This window comes from Conger conger, chromosome 9, assembly GCF_963514075.1.
Source record: "Conger conger chromosome 9, fConCon1.1, whole genome shotgun sequence".
Lineage (NCBI taxonomy): Eukaryota > Metazoa > Chordata > Actinopteri > Anguilliformes > Congridae > Conger > Conger conger.
In genome coordinates, this window is record NC_083768.1 from 55,717,464 (window position 1) to 55,730,753 (window position 13,290).

The window sequence follows — 13,290 nt, forward strand, 5'->3', positions numbered from 1 at the left end:
TGGGGCGGGGGGGTGCAAACACACACAGGGTGGGGGTAAACTCAGGACGGGGTCAGGGGTACTGGAGGGCGGCCTGCCTCATCCTCCCCCCCTCTTCGTCTCTCCAGCGGCCCTCCTCTTCCTAGCACTGAGCCTGGCGAAGGTCACCCTCACACACACTCCCAGGGGGCCGTGGGGCCACCCGTGTTCCCTGCGTGTATGCGCTTCGGCGTCACTGATTGGCTAAAGAGGCCACAGGCCGTGTGCTCTGTGTGAGGCCCCCGCCCACAGTGTGGCCCCCCGAGGCAGGAGTTCCAGCACCCTGCGGTACGGTAAACAGGGCGGTCCCCAACGCGGGGTGCCTAACCCCGCTTCTGAACAGCTCCAGGGTCGGCTGGCCTTCGCTTTAAGCTTGAAGAGCAGCAACCGATTCAAATCAAAGAAACCAGGTGAGGTGATTTAACTGGCGTTGATGTAAGTGATGTTTGAAGTACTGAGTAACAACGGAGTAAGTACTGAGTAACAAACCTGCAGGACTACAGGGTGTGGAGCACTGGTCCACATTACAGCAGCTCAGGAGGTAAGAGCAGTCGTCTGGCAGTCGGAGGGTTGCCGGTTCGATCCTCTGCCCTGGGTGTTATGAAGTGTCCCTGAGCAAGACACCTAACCCCCAAATGCTCCTGACAAGCTGATTGGTGCCTTGCATGGCAGCCCTTCGCCGTCGGTGTGTGAGTGTGTGTGTGAATGAGAGGCATGAATTGTAAAACAAGACACAAATGAAGTCCATTTGCCGTATACCAAAAAGCACTTTGTGTCTTACTGGAGACATAGTGGTGTGAGATATAAAAGGGTGTGGAACCACAACATAACTAAAGAAGTCTGTCGTTCCTGTTATTTCCTGACGCTCGGTGTGACAACGGTCGTGACATCCTCTTTCTCTGAGCGCCGAGTCCTGGGTCTCCCTTTAAAAACGCCGCTAACGGTTTCCAGGGAAACGCGAAGACCGAAACCCCTCCCAAGGTCGCGCGAGGGCTCATCCTCGCTCGCCGCCGGGGAAGAAGTGGAGATGGGGGGCGACGCCGGCACGATGCTCGACGGTGTCGAGTTCTGGGCGGGGGCCGGGGGGCGGGGACGAGCCAGCGGAAGCAGCGAGGAAGTTGTCATGGTAACACAAGCCGTGCCTCTCTCCCCCGAGGGCCGAGGTGTTAAATGCCGAAAAAGGCGTGTGCTGATGTGGACCGAGGAGCCGGTCCTGTGGAGGAACCTGTGTGACTCACACATCCTCTCAGAGCCCAAAAAGACCTGGTCTTCCAGGCGCAAACACGCAAGAGCAGAAATAACCCCGAAAACCGGCATACAGACACAGTCAAGATTCACACGAACACACACACAAACACACACACACGGCCAAAAACAGGCTGTGTTTGTGATAGGGTGCTCACAATGGTTGACTCTCGTACTGGAGTTTCAGCTATCAGTTTCAATGCAAGTCGATGATAACAATACGGTAAAAATACGACATCAACCGTTTTCCCCCACAGCGAAGTGTAGGCGCAATCCTTGTTTCTTTTCTAATGTCTCCCCATGTGCCGAGTTTCTTTAAATTATTGTGTCATTAGGACAATACAACAATACTTTGTGGACAAATCAGGGACAGATTACATCCCTCTCTCTCTCTCTCTCACACGCTTAGCGGAGGAGCCACCTGCCTACTGCGCAGACTCTGGCTCCAAATGTACAAAATGGCAGCACTCCAAAACTTTACTTTTACTGCAGTTTCAAAACACTCGTCACAAGCCCACGGAGAGTCAGCGGATGACGCAACAGGCATTCGGTCCGCATCTTTTCCACAGTGTGTGGCACATACACACACACACACACCCACACAAACTTACAGTATGACATTCCTCACCACCCAGCTCTAAACAAAGCAGAGGACAGCGCTGGGTGTGCCCCACGAGCATTCACGGTTAGGCCACACCTCACACACCTAGCACTTGCATTGTGAAGACCTGATAACATATTTCATTTCAACATACACTAAATACATTTCAGCTGTAAAGGGAGGTGGTTTGAAAACTTCATACTTCCAGCTCAAACATCAACAGGAAATAATCAAAAGTTTTTTGTTTTTTTAAGTGCAGTTCCGCATACATATTTAAGTAAAAGAGACATTCATTGAAGGGTTATACACACTTCCCATTGTGTTTAGGGGTGTAACTCGTAACGTATGTTTCAGAAACACGAGCAACGGGTTCTCACCCTGCTAAATGAATGATTAAATGATTTATCATTGAAAAACAGATTCTGACTGCAAGTTAATGCAGTTCGCTAAACGGCTTCTGATCGGATCTTAACGCAGTTCGCCCGAAAAGCAGCGGCCAATCAGCAGGCCCAAACAACCGACGGAAAACGTTAACAGAGGGAATTTGAAGGGGGTCCCAACCACAGTGAGGAGAGAACTGTGGAGAGTTTAACACGCTCCTCCGTTGACTGTAATCTCGCCGTATAAATAGCCGCGATGCCTAATTCCGTGCTTTCGTTTACGTGATTTCATCCTGTCCTGGTTCCTACTGCACCCCCCCCCCCCCCACCGTAGCAGGGTCCCAGCGTCAATGACTTCCGCTTCGTTCCCGGACTCGGATATTTCCAACGCCGAAAACGGACCCCGATATATTTAGCCTTCCGATTGCCTGTATTTTTAGCGTAGCACGACGGTCTGTGAAATGGGCAGTTTTACTGTTTTTGTAACTTAGTTGATTTGCCCTCCGCAGCGATTAGTACACCATGTGATTGGCTGACAGGTGAAGAATTACCCCCCGTCCTGCCCCCCACCAGTGTCACCACCCCAGTAAACACGGTGCTCTTTAACCCGGCGGTCCCACCTGGTCCGTCATATAAACGCCAGCACCAGTTGCCGAACGCTAAAATACAAATACTTCAGCGGTCAGCTCATTTCTCTCTATTTGAAAAGTAAAAATGACTCACAGAAATTTGTCCAATGGCAGCTCATCGCAGAGGTTTTCTTATTTTAGGTTTTAGTCTTCCTTAGTAATCACTTCCCTCTGAACTGAATGCTCGGTAAAAAACCTTGGATATGTCGCAGAGAGTAAAACAGACTAAAATGTTATGCTGTTTAAAGGTACAATAGGTAGATTTTTGTGTTAAAACATTGTCACAAGGCCATTGTAAATCTCTACCTATGATTGAAAAAGGCTCACTGACATGCTGACTCTCACTCGGAAGTTATTTCAGTCCGAAATTACCTATTGGATATATCTTTTTCCGCATTTAGCTTCCTGGTTTGAAAGTTCAGAACTATACCAGATGAAACTGGCATAAACTGGGGTCCGAAAAAGTCTCCCCCTTTGTCTGGCTCTGAAAAGACTAACAGCACCATCGGCAGGTGCATTGTGGGTCAACTGGCTTGGCAAGGAAAGGTGGAGCTTCCATGTGCCACCGGTCACTTGTGAAATTGAACCAATCACTAGTGACAATGGGGGAGACAATGACTGACATCACGCAGCAGCTCTACCAGATAGGATGGTTGATGAGGACACCAACCCAAAAACTCCCATTGTTCTTATATACTGGTGTGTTAACCCTTCTTCTCTGATCAATCTTACATCTACTCCTTGTGATTCTGGGCCCCCTGAGATGACTTTCCAGGGCCGGACAATGGCTCCCGTTCCCTCTGATTGGCGGACGCATCACCGCTCACAGCTCACAGCAGAAACAGGTCCCGAGATCCCTCCTGAAGCCCCGGCCTGAACGCTGACCTGCAAGGAAACCAGCGCGGAACTGGCAACCCGGGAGCGGCCTGATCAGCAGCGGCGCAGCTCTGGCAACCTCTGCTGAGGAAAGCGGCCTTATTTTCCCCCCGCCCAATCACCAGCCACCAGCTCTCCCGGGGCTGCGAGACTGATTTCCCCTGCGGCAGGAAGCGGTCGCAACGGCATCTCGAACCAGACAGATAAACATCAGCAGGCGGCAGCAGGTCTCCCAGCTACACGTGGGGTATATTTTCAGCCTGCGTGCCATAATTAGACCACAAACAGAACTGCATTTACTCAACCCCAGCATTTATACGTTTGATTAGTAATGCCTCATGGGGGCGTTTTCTGAAACGGGGGGGGGGGGGGGGGGTTAATATATCTCACACCACAGCTGCTGTATCCTGTACCTCTGAGAGAGATGGACAGATAGTGTCCCAGGACAGCTGCTGCTCCTTCCTGTACCCCCCCGTACTAGTTGAGTAAGACACCGTAACGCCCTCCCGGAGTTACAGATTCGGCGTGTGCACCCTCAGGTCGCGTGGTGCCCCGTTACAGCAACGCAGACATCCGGTCGGCAGTTGCTCCGGTAACATAAGAAGGCAAGTCTGCTTTCAACCCGCCAAGGTGTGAGGTCACAAACCTGGTCTCAGCATTCCAATCCTGATGTCACAATCGCAGTGTTGAGTTAAAAATCCCAAAAAAACGTGCCCTGTAAAGGGTCGAAGAGGAACTGTGAATCAAGACCCCGTTGAAGTCAGCGAAGACCTGGATTCACTCAACATTCCTCCAAAACGATTTCATATAACTATGAGCATTTGCCATTTCTGTGTTTTTTTGCTCACAGTCTGTGTTTGTGAAGGGAAAAAAAACAAGGCTTGCATTTCATTTTGAGCCAAAATGGAGGACAGACACTGACAGTATCCAGGCGGGGGCCTGGGGAGCCTGTGTTACCTGTGCTGTGGATGAGTCAGGGAGCCTCTTCCCCTCAGTGCTGCTGCTGCACGATGTTCATCAGCACCATTATCCTGCGTGTATCACTACTCATACACTATACACTCTGATTCACTTTCACAACTCATACACTATACACTCTGATTCACTTTCACTGCTCATACACTATACACTCTGATTCACTTTCACAACTCATACACTATACACTCTGATTCACTTTCACAACTCATACACTATACACTCTGATTCACTTTCACAACTCATACACTATACACTCTGATTCACTTTCACAACTCATACACTATACACTCTGATTCACTTTCACAACTCATGCCACACACACACGCATACACTATACACACACACTCACACAGGCATACACTATACACATACACTATACACACACACACACAGTCAACTAACAACACGCACACACATGGCATGTAAGGACACACACATACACCCATAAACAGGTATACACCACACACACACACACATACATACATACACATCCACAATTCACACACACACACACGCACACACACACATACAGACATTGAAGGACACACGCACATGCATGGGCATATAAAGACACGCGTACCCACACATGTTTCTGAGATTGTGCGATCCCAAACCACTGGTTAAGATCACTCAGGCAGTACCACCCCCATACGGCACAATGAAAAAAATCCACTTTGAACAAAGCCAAAGATCTCCAAAACTTCACAGGCTAAAAAACCCTCCCAGTGAGCGCTCGTTTGCGGTCCTCCTCCGCGGATAAGTGCGAAGCAGAGACGCCCACTCTCCACCATCCAGCCGCACGGCCCGTAACCTAGCAACCGCCGCCGTTTCCGTGACAGCGGCACGTTGCCACGGCGACGGGCTGACCCGCACCGCCCCTTGCGGCCAGGGGTCGCCTGGCTTGACCGCCACGTTTCGGTGATTAGCGCCGGGTTCCTGGGCGGATCCTCCAGGCTGCGGACGGATCGACCAAGACCCAGAATGGAGGACGGAGGAGGGAGTCGCGGCAACGAGGGAGTCGCGGCAACGGCGAGGGAGTCGTGGCAACGGCGAGGGAGTCGTGGCAACGGCGAGGGAGTCGTGGCGACCAGAGTCGCGGTAGACGAGAGGGAGCCAATGGGCGACTCACACAGGGCATTTCCGAGGCTAGAACCTCAACCTGCTCCCATACTGACCATGCCACAATGGTTCCCAACCCACTTCCTGGAGATCTACTGTCCTGTAGGTTTTCACAGCAACCTTAATTTGGCATACCAGATTCTACCATTTAACCTGCAGGACGGTAGATCTCCAGGAACAGGGTTGGGAAGCCCTGCTCTAGCTGTTGAATGAGGTGTGCTTTGTTAGGGTTGGAGTGAAAACCTACAGCTCTGATCTACGGGAACAGGATTGGAAAGCACTGATATGCCATGTAAGTCTTAGTTCAGTCCATTCATATATCATACTTTAATTTCAACAATTATCTCTTGCTAAATCATGCAGCCAATGGAAACACAGAAGATCACAGCTACAGTCTCATAACAGTCATACCAGACAACTGGAGTTATGTTTCTCAAAAGTACCCATTTACAAATGACGTTTCAAGACTCCTACCAACATTTCAATTCTAAAGGACCTCATTTTCAAGAAAGACCAGGTATCACAACAATTTGTACAAATGCAATTAAAAATTAGAAAATGCTACCACACACAAGTAGTCTATAAACAGTCAGAGTTGAGGTTCGCCACAACCACAGTTCAGGAGTATGGAAGTGAACCAGAAAACAGTAAACGAGTAAATTAATTTGTCTTAAATAAACTGTAGAAAGGGTGGAAGAATCCAAGAGGAAGTTTGACCACTATTTAGAGGAAGTGGGAAGTGGAAACACCAGGTACTAACACTAACACTGAACGAAAGGCCGTCTTCGCCAGGTCCTTAGGCTGGACAAGGGCCCGTACCACAAAGCAGGAGTTCGCTGGATCACTGCATCGATGAAAACCAGGAACAGCCAGGAACCAGGAACAGCTCTCGTTACTTCAGTCAATGTTCCAGATTTGGGAGGGCTCAGGGTTTCACTGAATGCAGTTATCCAATGAACTCTGTAAGGCCTCTTTGTGATGCAGGCACTAGGCCTGGGGGGCATATCACAAAGCAGAATTACAGAGTTAGCTGGATAGGTTCACAGAGTAAAACCCGGAACAGCTGTTTTCACTTCAGGCCGTGTTCCTGATTTGTGAGGGCTCCGGGCTTTATCCTGCTTCCAGTGTAGCGTATTGGGCAGGGTAACTGGGCGTGTAACCTAAAGGATACAGGTTTGATTTTCAGGTAAGAAAACTTGCCTGACCATTTGAAGAGCATGTTCTTGCTGGAATGTTCAATCAAATTTTCTAAGTCAGTGTTCCAGAACTCCACTGCGTTCGATCACCAGTCGCGATTGTGACATCACCATTAGAGCGTTCCATTCAGGAACATTCTGAACCGCTCGAGCTGCCAAGCTGTGTAAATGGACAGCTTGTACAAATGTACCATGTATGTAACCACCCAGTTCTGTAGTCCTTCCGATGACCTTCCGTATTCCCTAGATCAGAGGCGGGCAATGAGGGCCGTATCTGTTTCTGATTTTCATGCCAACCGCTGGCCCTAATCACTTAATTGGCTCCAACATCTATGCCATCTGACATTTTAGCTACATATCTAGATGAATGCATTAATGACAGTCAAAGACTGTTCTCGTGTCCCTGTACGATACGGTTTTACTGTGATCTAATCTGAGCGAACTAGTGTCGGCGTATACGGCCAATTAGCTCGGGAGTAATCGGTGGAAACAAAAACCTGCATACACATCGGCCCTCCAGCACTGGAGTCGCGACTGCCCCCCTGCCATAGATAGATGTTTGTAACATAAATGCGACGGGAAGCTGTCTGACCCGCGGAGCGTTGCTGAGGGATCGTTCACGGAGGGATTTCAGCGAGCGCGGCGGGATGGCGGGAGGGAAACCCCTCCTCAACCCTCAGTGCCACGCTGCGGGGTGACCTTTAATGACCTTTCATGAATTAATCATCAACGAGGGCAAGCCTGCAGTCCTCCTGCTGGGGGAACGTAGGGGTGTGTGTGCGTGTGTGTGTGTGTGTGTGAGTGTGTGTGTGTGTGTGTGAGTGTGTGTGTGAGTGTGTGTGAGTGTGTGTGAGTGTGTGTGTGTATGTGTGTGTGTGTGTGTGTGTGTGAGAGAGAGTGTGTGTGTGTGAGAGTGTGTGTGTGTGTGTGTGTGTGAGAGTGTGTGTGAGTGTGTGTGTATGTGTGTGTGTGAGTGTGTGTGTGTGTGTGTGTTTGTATGGCTCACAACACTAAGGTCTAGAGTCAAAGAGAAAGGTTCTCCATTGCGGAGAGCTCCAGCAGAGAACCGTGGTCAGCTGACCTGCTCTGACCCCAACGCAGCTACGAGAATGTCGATGATTAACCAGCCGACCGCGCAACGGTTTTCCCACTTGAGGGGCTCTCTTCTCTCCGACAACTACAGATTTTGACATCGAAAAGGTCAACGGTTTTCAAGGTTGCACAAGGCCATCGGAACGCTGTCTAAAGTTGTCCGTGAATCTGAATCAGAGTATTTAGAAGACAACAACGTGCAGATCGGTGGTGCAGACGTAGGCAAATAGGCACTCTTGCTGTCTCAAAACATCCACACAACAAAAAGCAGCTTCATTTTAACAATCATTTTCAAATTCAAACAAATTTCACGACAGCTGTAGTTCAGAAAACGGGCCATCAAAGTCAAACATCACGCCCAGGGACAGGCACATTCTGACAGGGAGTTAGCTTTTGATGAAGTGCCCAGCGCAACCGCACACAGTGAGACCTATTATTTATTTATTTAGAAGCACAAAACTCGAATTACCTATTGATTAACCAGTCAATCTTTTCGACACCTGAAATGAACCAATGAACTGTGTACATCTAGCCCAGTTATTTCAACAATTACGACGCTGGGCTTTCAGTACCGACCGGTGAAGGTGCGTCATAAAAAAATGCTGCTCTCCATCTCACAACTTTGTCAGCTCAGCCCCAACTCCGCCAAAATGTCTCGGGGGCGTTACCGAGATTGTGACCGGCGGTTTTCCCGAGACCTGGGGTGCCCTTCCGGACCGTATCAGGCTGGGCCAGGAGGGAGTCATCGCCAGCCCAGGCTCTAATCTCTGGATCACTGGCCTCCCCCTCCATCCATGACCACGGAGCCCAGCGTGCGCCACAATCAGACACCTCCTTCTGGCATGGGGCCCTGGGGGGGGGGGCGGCCCCTTAGCCGGTCACCTTTGGGGGAGTGGGTTTGGCTGTGTCCCAGGAGGGAGATGATTGACAGGCCGTACCTCCAATCAGAGTGGCTGGCAGCCGGGACATCTGATCCTATGGACTCAGCAGGTAGAGGAATCTATGAGCACAGCCATGGCATCGTGGTGGTGGTGGGGGGTTGGGGGTTTCCTCCAATGAGACAACCCCCCCTGAGAAGCGTGCTAAATCTAATGAGCACATCAAAGGGAACCTGCGGAACAGCAAGCTAGCTGGCGGCCTCACACTACACACGCTAATAAGAGCGGACCCACACTATAAAAGGGCCGGCTTCTTCCTCTTCTACGAGAGGGGAAACAGCAAATTCCCATGGCAAACAACAGCTAACAGGCTAACGAGGCAAAAAGGCTAACGTGCACAATGGGGGTAATAATATCAACAGAGCGTCAGGAACATAGCATAAGAGCACAGTGATTGGACGGCTCCATTCAGCCAATCAAAACTTTGCGCATTCCGTACGGCAGGCCAGAATTACCTGCAGCGGTTCTTTATGGGCCTCGGATATCACCGTGACAACCGGTGGCGGTCGAAGCGGGCGCGGAACAGAGCCAATCGGATTTCAGCAGGGCAATGATGACGACAGGGCCAGTCTTGGAGCGTGGACGGCGGAGACGCCCTGGTCCTTCTGCCGAGAAGCACCCAGGGAGCATTTTAATGACCACGGTGAGTCACAGCCCTGGTCTATCTGCTTCATCTGCCTGCTTTGCGCCCTCTGCCTGAACCATCCCAGCAGGGTCTCCCGCTGGGTCACGCCCCGCGAGAGACAGGAGGAGGGGCCGGTCACCCCCCCCGGGGAGCACGACTCCGGTCCTGGAGGGCCGGTCTGCGAGCAGGTTTTCCTTCAAACCGGTTACCGGAGTTTTCGTTTTCTGACAACTCTATAGACTACGCTGGTTCACTCCTGTACTTCAGTGCCGTAAAATCTTTAGGATACACCACAACTGGCGCTTTATACACTTGTCTGATAAATATATATTTTAGCTAATTACATAAGTAAGCTGATTAATTAAGACGAAATCCCCGGAATGGATCGAAAATGGACTGCCTTCTGATGGTCTGGGGGCTTCCAGGCCGGGCCTGGGTCAATTACAGTTCAATTCCGGAAATGAATTGAAATTCAATGCATTAATAGAAAATAATCTTCACAGACCATAATACCTCATTTTGTAATTAAACCTTCCTTAACTGATTCATTGAATTTCTATCAAATCACCCACCCCAGAAACACACACACACAGACACACTCACACAGTGAAATTTATCCACCATAAATTTGTTAACTGTGGCTGATTCCCGACAGGAAATGGTATGTGAATATCATTATCTGTAAGAACACAACTGCAGAGATTTTATACCTTTTCTTTAAAAGGTAAATAATAATAAGTAGTTAATAAAAAAGTGGTCATGGCTATAGCCATGTGTGTCTGACAATACGCACACACTCCGGTCGCTGTGCAGATAATCGGACGGCCGAACAAAATAGGTCAACAATATAACCGCACGCATGCGCAGCGTGACTGAAGTGACTCGCTTTTCACCGCGGAGAAGCCGCGGGTGACGCTCCGCAGCGAAGCGTGGCGGCGAACAACAGGAATCTGTCCAATGAGACTACGCGGGACATAGCTGACACACAGCAGGAGGAGAGGAGAGGAGGAGGAAGAGGAAGCCGGCCTTATGTGATCGCCACAGCTGGGGTTGATTCTGTTTCAATTCGGTAACGTTGGAATAGAAACTGAAATTAAATTCAAACTCATGAACTGGCCCACAGTTTACATTACAGTTGTTTAGCTGACGCTTTTATCCTGCGCGACTTACAGGTGATTAGACTAAGCCGGGGCCAATCCTGCCCCTGGAGCAATGTCGGGTTAAGATCCTTGCTCAAGGGCCCAGCAGCTGCATGGTGGCTAGACCGGAGCTTGAACCACCAACCTTCCAGATCCCAGTCAAGCGCCTTAGCCACTAGGCTACCCTCTATAAATAACAATAAATGCCCACAATATGTGGCTGTTACCATGGCTATACAGTTCTTAACATGTGCAGTTCACCGCTAAAAAAAGTGCATCCAGTAAAGAAACTTACGATCACATAGCGAACCCATCAGTATCCTGAAGGTTTTGGAATTAAACCGCCCACCCCCCAGGCACGCCAACGACACATTTCCCCACGTGCAAAAAAAAACAAAACAATCATGTCCCGCGTAGCCGAAGCTTGCTCACAAACTAACACACAAACAAACAAACAAACAAACAAACAAAGAAAAAAAACAACAACAACGAGTCACTTCCTTGTAATACGTGTGGGCACATTAGCATTCACGGAGCAGGCTTATAAGGGAATCCCGACTCCCGATTTGCTCATTTCATAGGGCTCGTGTTGCAGTCACATAAGGTCCAAAACTAAGCTATGCGGTGGAATTGGCGGATGGGTGTCCTGCGGGGTTTCGTTTCCCGTTTCCCCTCGCAAACAAATGTCCGCCTTCAACGGTTCCACGCACACTTCAAGCGCGCCGCGGCTGCAGGAGCTCAAAGTTAAGCTAAACCTGTTTATGGCGGTGTCTTGTTTTCCCAAATATGCCGGAATGACGTATGTGGGCAAGAGCTATTTCGCGTCACCAGGTGTTCTGTCAAAGGAAAATGAACGATCACTATTCACATTCGTCATTTATTCCCGTTATGAATACTGATCTGTATGTGTTTAACCCGTGCCATTCGAGTACACCGTTCCATATTTTTGAATTGGCCGAATTTATTTTGTTTTCAAAAGCAAACCATTTCTCTAAAATTAAGTAAAAATAGAGCAAGTAGCCTAAACAGCCGTACTGGATCGGACTGACGTTGTAAACCACATTCACCGGACTCTTGATAACAACTAAATTGTACATCTTCTACTAGATTCAAGTGTAATCGTGATTTATAATGTACATCATGCAAGTTTTTGGTGAATTTTATCACCATAAGCCAGAGAGTGTTAATCAAATCCACCATACAGTTAAAGGCTCATAAATCAGGAATCTCAGACTTAATCCGCTTTTAAAAATAAACGGAATTTAACATTTTCCTTTCAACCAAGGATAATGTTTAGCTGTGTCTGTCAGGTGCCAAGTTCGTAAAGTGACTAAAATTGATTGACGGCAATTTGCTACTTAGTTTAGTGTCGCAGCTAACTTCAAATACATAAGGATATTAATTTTGTAAATGGGTATTGTGCCGACTCAACGCAATATTCAGTTCCATCAACAACAGAGATCCACGGTGACACTTCGGCTACTCGTTCTGACAACTCCCGTCACGACTACGGCCCTGTCGTCGACAGGACGCGCACATCCCTAAATGTCAAATGCACATTTCACAGTGCAAAATATCAACACGGAGGGGCTCGAATGTTTATTTGCCGAGCAATCTATCATACCATTTCACAATCCTATTCTGAGGCGACAGCCATTAGCTAGCTGGCTGCCTTCAAGTCCTCTGACAAACACCCGCGCCGCTCTCGTGTTCTCCAAAAACACCAGTGCCCCGAACCGTTGCGCACTATCAAATTGTTAACCTTATCCATATCATGCGCTGATCTGAACTCTTTGTACTGCCAAAGCGAGCACTCATTCGTAGAAAAAAAAAGCAAAAACAACAACTAGCGCACAGTTGACAGAGCGCAAGAAGGAATGTAACACTCCACTTACCCAGGAAAATGATATCCACCACTGCGAGCGACAACAGTCAAAGCACTTCATTCATATAAAAATAAAAAGGATGTTGACATAATCAACAGCGACGTCTGTATTTATAAAAACAATTCTGCCCCTTTTCCGCTTGATGTACAAGGTAACTATTTAGTTCAGTCAAATGACACAATGTAGAAGTGATGCGCAATCTAGCTTGATTGGCACTACTTTCACGATTGACGCGTCATCAGCCAATGGCGACTCAGTGTTGGTGTTCCTTAGCCAATCGGAGGACATATAACGGGAACACATTTTGTGAAAACGGAGAGGGTAGGAGGAGGCGGGGTCTGCCCGATGTGTATGTCTGGAGGGGTGGTAGTGATTGTCATGTTTGCACGGAGTGCACATATCCCTCCGCTTTGTCAATTATGTTTTGCATGTCTTTGCATGGACAGAGTAAGTATCAGTCGAACAAAAATGCCTTACAGTAATGTTATCCCTAGCTAGCGTTTGTCTTCACTCAAAATTGTTGACCAGCGTTTTATCGTATATTCTAACCCGAAGGCGCATATTTCAT

General features: G+C 48.8%; 1 pseudogene; it reads right to left on the reverse strand.

Annotated features, from left to right (window-relative positions):
- LOC133136531 (myocyte-specific enhancer factor 2D homolog) overlaps positions 1–12,877 on the reverse strand; it is a 63,212-nt pseudogene extending 50,335 nt beyond the window's left edge.
- Between the last annotated feature and the right edge of the window lie 413 nt (positions 12,878–13,290).